We start from the raw sequence: 7,237 nt of genomic DNA, 5'->3' as shown, positions 1-7,237 counted from the left end.
TACAACCAATTTTAAATTTTTCAAAACAATTCAATTTCATTAAAATCACTACAAAAAGGTTTTCAATACAAATTAATTAAAGTATTCCCAGAATCACATCATGACCAAAAACATGAGGAGCGGTACGATCACGCCTTCGCCTTGCCACGGTCTCCTGAAGAACCTGAAAAGCATAAAACCACAATTGTAAGCCCGAAAGCTTAGTGAGTTACCCCTAAAATACCAACCCCCTATATGCCCTTCCAGGCTACGACCTTCCGGTCCAGAACATATTGCCTTCCGGTCCATGAATATCACACATAACATAACAAACATAGAACAGCCATGCATATCGGGTCTACTGTATGACTGGCCCGCCGTATCGGCCTTCAGTCTACCCTCCGTGTCTAGCCGTGTACATCCAGTCTGCAGTGTGGTTGGTCCGCCCGCACCGGGCCTTCAATCCACCTGGTCCACTCTCTGAGTCTACAGTGTGACTGGTCCGCCCGCACCGGGCCTTCAGTCTATCTGGTCCACTCTCCGAGCCTCGGCACGTCTGGTCCGCCCTCTTGGGGCCTACAACCTATCCAGACCGCTCGCTGGGCCTTCGGGACAACCGGTCCGCACTGGGTATCTTGGCCTACAGCACAAAGCAGGACCCGCCTCAACCCATCTCCAATCCAAACAACCATGTGCACATAACATACAGGCATATAACAGATAACAGTCAACAAACTGATCAAGCATATCACATAACATATCAACCCCTCTAACCAGGAACACCGACCTAAACGGTCACTAGCATAGCACCTCCCTATAGCACAGAATACCGACCTCACCCAGGTCTCTAACACATACCATCCTAACTACCAGGATGCAAACATAGCAATAACAACATAACAACAAATACCCGGATCTCAATCCGATAAAGGGCCGGCCTTGGTGCCGTAGACCCTGTCGATATAGTGAGGATAACTCACCTCGCGAATGCCGATACTCTAAACTGAGGAAGCAGACTCTCGAACCACCAACTCACCGCAAATCCCGAACTAACCATCATAACAATTAAACATTAGGTCAAGCATGCTTCCACATATCGGACCAAGACCAAAATCCAAATCCTCATTCTAAGTCCAACATTGGCCCAATTTACCAAATTGGGCCCACTTCACCAAATGGGCCTAGAACCAAGGTCCATAACAATAATTGGGCCCAAAACACTCTGTCCATAAATTCCCAGACATGGCCCAACACCCAACTGTCCACTAACGGCCCAAACTCGAAGCCCAAATATGAAAGTCTAACAGGAGGAGTACGTTGGGCGTACCCTCCTTGGTATGCGGCGCGTACAGCAATGACTCGCAAGGGGAAACGGGGCATCAGCCTGCTACGCGGGGCGTACTCTAAGGCTACGCGGGGCGTAACCCTTATGCTCAACAAATCCACATAATGACTTAATGGCTTAAGCTCTTAAGCCCAAACTCCAGATCCATAGGCCAAACATGATTGGAACTCATAAAGTCTCAGACTTTATCACTTGGGACGTCATTAAGCTCTTAATCCAAGGTCTTAATCCATTAAGACCCACATAACTCATACATGAAATAACTACAGCCCTTGGGACCTCATTTTTATCACTCAAGACCTCTCCAAAGGTCTAAAAGGACAGCTACACTTGACCAAATCGGACTATGCAACAAGATGAAGACTTTTGGGACAAGAATGGGGATAAAGCTTCAAAATACATAGATCTATACAATATGAAGGTCAAGCAAGAAGCCTTATACCTCAGACAAGCTCCAAAGGATGGTATCTCTTCAGATCTACAAGCTCCAATCGTCCCTCTCCTTCCTTGATAACTTCCCTTTTCTCCTTCAAGCCTTTCTTTTGCCAATAAGAGCTTTCCAAGATCAAACACACTCAAATATGGAGGAAATACGAGATTTAGGGTTTCTCTGAGGTTGAAGATGAGTGTAAGGAGGCTGAGGGGTGAACCATCTTATTCCTTATATAGTGGCTGACCCTAAAAATAGGGTTTGGGATTTCTGTGAGTACGCGGGGCGTACCTCCCTGGTACGCGGGGCGTACTCACTCGGCCAATCCTACTCTTACGCTGGGGCGTACGTCCAGCTTACGCTAGGCGTACCCAGCCACCTTTCAAAAACAACATCTTGCATGCATGCCATGCATGCATGGGGCTATCTCCTTCTCATTACACAAAAGGGCTATGAACAACGTTCAACTTCACAACACCTCAACTCTTCTAATCTAAACCCGCTCCCAAATTACTTCACATTCATGCGAGGGCAACGAGAAGCCCAATACCACTGACACATATAAAAGCATGGTGTTACATCGAACTTTGGATTCATTTCCGCCAACACTTATGCCCTTCTAACAGTTTCGTACGCGTGACGTTAAACATGATTTGCTTTGTGATGCCAGATAGGTCGGCATGGGCGAGATCTCTTCGATGTCGTCGGGGATGTCATCTGTGTCAGCGTTGAGTTCGGTGTTAGTTCGTGCGATAGAAACGTCAAACGAACTAGAATTGTGAGACCTCTTTGATTGTACATCTGATGATGTTAGCACTTTATTCCATTTTGGGTCTTGCCTGATAATCTCCTATATTTTTTCAAACTCAAAAGCATGAATTCTCAAAACCCAAATCTTCACATATCATTTCCTACGGTTGAACTCTTTGAAGTTCCACACCACACCACCGCCAACGCGTACTCCTCCTCCGGTGTCCACCATAAGTGAGGTTCTTTTTCACTTTCGGAGACTGCCTTCCCTTTCGTTTTCCCTATCCATTTTGCGGCAACCTCCCACTTGTGTTTCAGGAACAATTTCTAGTGTTGGTTGTGTGGGTGGCGCTTGTGTGGTTATTAGTTACATGGAAGAGAAACCACTGAAAAGGTTTTGTTGAATATTTGGTTTTTGTTGCATGTAAGGGATGTAGGAAATTGCATTGGGTGAGTTAGGATTAAGAAAGTTCCCTTGAAGCAGTATTTGTGGTGAGTTTGAGTTGAGTAGGTTCATATAACTCTCGTATTGTGCGAACCCTGGGACGAATGTGTTTGTGTTTGGAGGCGGGGTGTTTAGGTTTTGCTTAATATTTGGTTAAATGGAAAAGTGATTTTTTTTAAGTTGAAAGAAGTATGAAGATGAGAGAAGATTGTGTGTTTAAAAATTATGTGTAAAATGAGAGAAAATTATATGTAAAATAATAAATAAATAAATAAGAAGTTATTTTTTTACCTAATGACCATTCACCAACAGTCATATTTTTGACCATTCACCGGCATTACATGTCATTATGTGGGCAATGGAGGGCAACTAAATCAACGGACGAAAACAATATAGGGGCGGTTTTTAGCCGTGACCACGACATTTGTGTCAAGCCACGCGACAAAAACGAAGGTGGGGGTTGCCCACATCGTTCGCTCTAAGAGATATCAACCCTCCCCTACCCCCCCCCTCCTTTTTTTTAGCCATGTGTCTTAATATTATTGGTTGTTTAGTTTATTTTCTTGCCCATTTCATTTTTAAACCATAACTTTTTTTTCCTTTTCTATAAAAAATCAAAAGCTTTTAAATTTATTTCCATAAAATTAGCAATCATGAATATATATATATATATATATATATATATATATATATATATATATATATATATATATATATATAACCCAAAATATAAAAATAAAAATCTCTAAAAATTATAAACATATATAGGATACTATGTGACACATCTATACTAGTGAATGAAAATCTTATTGTCACATGTTTTATTGTTATTGATTTCGTCAAATGTTATTTTTAAGAAAAAACATCATAAATGGTCCATGTGGTTACCCAAAATCTAAAGTTTAGTCCCCGTGGTTTAAAAACCTCATAGATGGTCCCTGTGTTTTCAAAACTTTTGATGTTTAGTCCTTTTTGCTAACTCTGTTAGCTTTCTACCGTTAAATGAAGGGTATTTCCGTCCTTTAACTATCCAGGGACCTTTTATGAGGTTATCTTTTATTTTATTTTATTTAAAAAGAAAAAATAATTAAATTTAATATCCAATTGATCTCTCTCTCTCTCTCTCTCTCTCTCTCTCTCTCTCGTTTTGCCATTGCTTCCCGTTGAAATCCTTTCCCATCTACTCTCTCTACTTAATTTCTTTTTCTCCATCCACCACAATATGCCAACCACCGCCTCAAGTAGGTCATCATCGCCAATTTCAACATCACACGACTCTCTTCATATTCCAATTCTGATTTAGGTTTTCATTTTAGTGTAGCTTCTTCTTTAAGACCTATTATCTTCAATGTCTATGTGACTCCGATTTAGGGTTTCAGAACCCAAGACGGTGGCTCCGGTGTGTAATTAAGCTTTCAGAACTACAATGATGACGATTTTCCTTTGTCCTGTTCGATCCACCGATGTCACTGAAATCATTGAGCTCAAGAAATAGTGCAAAAACAAGATGCGAAAGTGTCTCATGTGGTTTGATCTAATTTACCTTGGACCTGGCTCCGTTGCGGGCTCTGAGATCTTCACTGTAACCGACATTAAAGCTTGAGACGACACCAGACCCTCAATCGTCTTGTCTTTTTCTCTAAGTGTCTCAAATGGGTTTGTTTCATATCTTAAATTCAAAGGTAAGGGGTCATGTGTATTTGGTCTGCAACTTAATTGGAAACTAGTTTTGGATATAGAGAACATGTTTTTGGAGATGAAAAATAGATGCAATATGTTTCTATATGGAGAACAAGATTTTGGAGATGAAACAAATATTCCACAGGTTAGAGATGAAGAATATGTCAGCAAAATCGATTTTTTTAGTATTTCCAAGAACTATTTTTGCAAACTAGATTCATTCTTAAGTTGAAGCTAGATTTGACAAACTTGATTTCAAATTTAGTTTTGGCTTGAGATATCGATTTACATTCGATGTTCTGCTTTTGTACAAACTATTTTTGGTTTTATTGGGTTTGATCGAGCTTCAAAACGTGACCTGAAGCATGTATTATTGAGAGAGAGAGAGAGAGAGAGAGAGAGAGAGAGAACCATTGGATATTAAATTTTATTATTTAAAAAAAAACCCTCATAAAAGGTCCCTGGATAGTTAAATGACGGAAATACCCTTCATTAGAAATCTAACGGAGTTAACAAAAAGGACCAAACATCAAAAGTTTTGAAAACACAGGGACCATCTACGAGGTTTTTAAACCACGGGGACTAAACTTCATATTTTAGGTAATCACAATGACCATTTATGATTTTTTTTCTTTTTTTAATTAAATTCAATTAAATTTTTCGCACGTATCATTTTATTGTTATTTATATCATTTTGTTTATTATTCATGTAAATAAATGTAAATGTAATAAATATCTTTCAGTATTAAAATCACTTTCCTTATAGGTTCAAAATAGATGTTGTTAAATTGACATCCAATAAACGCGATAATCACTTACTCAAAATCAATTTTTTTCATTCAAACTAATATACTATTCAAAACAAAAATTAATAATTAAATGCCATTTTTTTTTTATGTTATTAATACTTGATTTATAATTATTTGCAATTTATCAAAATCATTTTCTTTTCTTTCGGATGCTCCAACTAAGTTATAATCACCACTTTTTTCTTTTATTTATTTTATATAATAACAGAGTTGAAGGATAGTATTTATAAACTTATTTACTGTTTGTCCTTGGTTTTGAAATATATATTTATATATGTCTTTTTATAATTAATTGAATATTCTTCTTTCAAAACAATATTTTTATTATTTTTAATGTTTACGTAATAATCTTTAAAATATGTGTGTTAAAATTTATTATTGTTTGTAAATTTATGATTATTTATTATGATTTTTATAGTCTATGTTATTTTACTTTATAAACTGTTAGTTGTGAAACCCTATGTATTACATGTGTTTTTTTTTTAAATGGTTAAATATGAAGGTATAAATAATTGAGAACTTTGACTATATAAGAAAAATAAGAAAAATAATGAATTATTAAAATTGAAATGTTTTTTTATCTTTTAAATTTAAACAAATAATTTAAATGAATAAACAAAAGAAACCAATAAACTTTAATTTAAATTATTTGAAATTAGAAGGTAAGCTCATTAATATAATTGATATATCCATTTATTACTATATTTGTTGCAATTATTATATTAAAATATTATAAGGAATTTAATAAAATAGAAAAACTCATAAAATGACATGTGGAAAAAATTAATTCAAAATTACCATAAATTGACATTTGTCAAATTGAAGGAGAACATGTCATGTGGCAAAAAAGTTATTTATTTATCAATGAGGATATAGTACATATGTTATAACCTTGCAATTTGATTAAGAGAGATTGAATTAAAATATTAATTTTTTACTATTACGATAAACTTATCAGTAGGATATATAATGTTGTATTAACAAAAGTTTTTATGAATTTGTGATTCAAGAAAATTATTTAAAATATCTCAATAAATTTTTATTATTATAGGTATAATTACTTGTTCGTCATTTCAACCGTATTTATTTTGGAATTTCACTTTAAACATGCTTATTGTTTAATCTTTCATATATTTATCACTTATTCATCCCATTAGTTTATTTGATGTGTATATATAGACTGGGCTATTAATTATTATGCATACATCTTTATTTGTAAGCACTGTTGTAAAAATCCCGATTAATCCCTAGGCGCTACTCGACCGATTAGAGGGCGCCTAGCGATTAATCTCTACATACATAATGAGTGAAACATTATAAAACGATGAAATTTTAACATTTTGAAGTAGTTTTATCTCAATGAAAATTATTTGAGGCATGATTAGTGTTGTATTAATCATATTAACCTATATTGTTATCATATTAGTGGTATTTATGAACTTTGATATGATATTAGTCATATTTATTTTTTTAAAAATTCAACAAATTAGCTATTAACGGTACCCAATTAATCCCCCGATTAATCTCCGCCTAGCCGATTAATCCATTGACCCAAGTCCACCGACTAGCTAACGTCAAGCGTTTTTTGCAACCTTGGTTGTAAGATATGTAGCTCATCTATATTTTTATTTCATACTATAGTTAATTAGTATTTACGTTATATAAATCTTTTATTATTATTATTTATATCCGTAGAGTAGATTATGAATTCATTCCTTGCATTAACACAGAAATGATAAGTATGATTTGCTATTTACTACACGAGTCTCACGTCTAGTATTACATTAAAAGAAAAAATG

Source organism: Lactuca serriola, chromosome 4 (genome assembly GCF_051521515.1).
Source record: "Lactuca serriola cultivar US96UC23 chromosome 4, Lser_US96UC23_V15, whole genome shotgun sequence".
Taxonomy (NCBI): Eukaryota; Viridiplantae; Streptophyta; class Magnoliopsida; order Asterales; family Asteraceae; genus Lactuca; species Lactuca serriola.
This window is presented reverse-complemented; position numbering follows the sequence as displayed.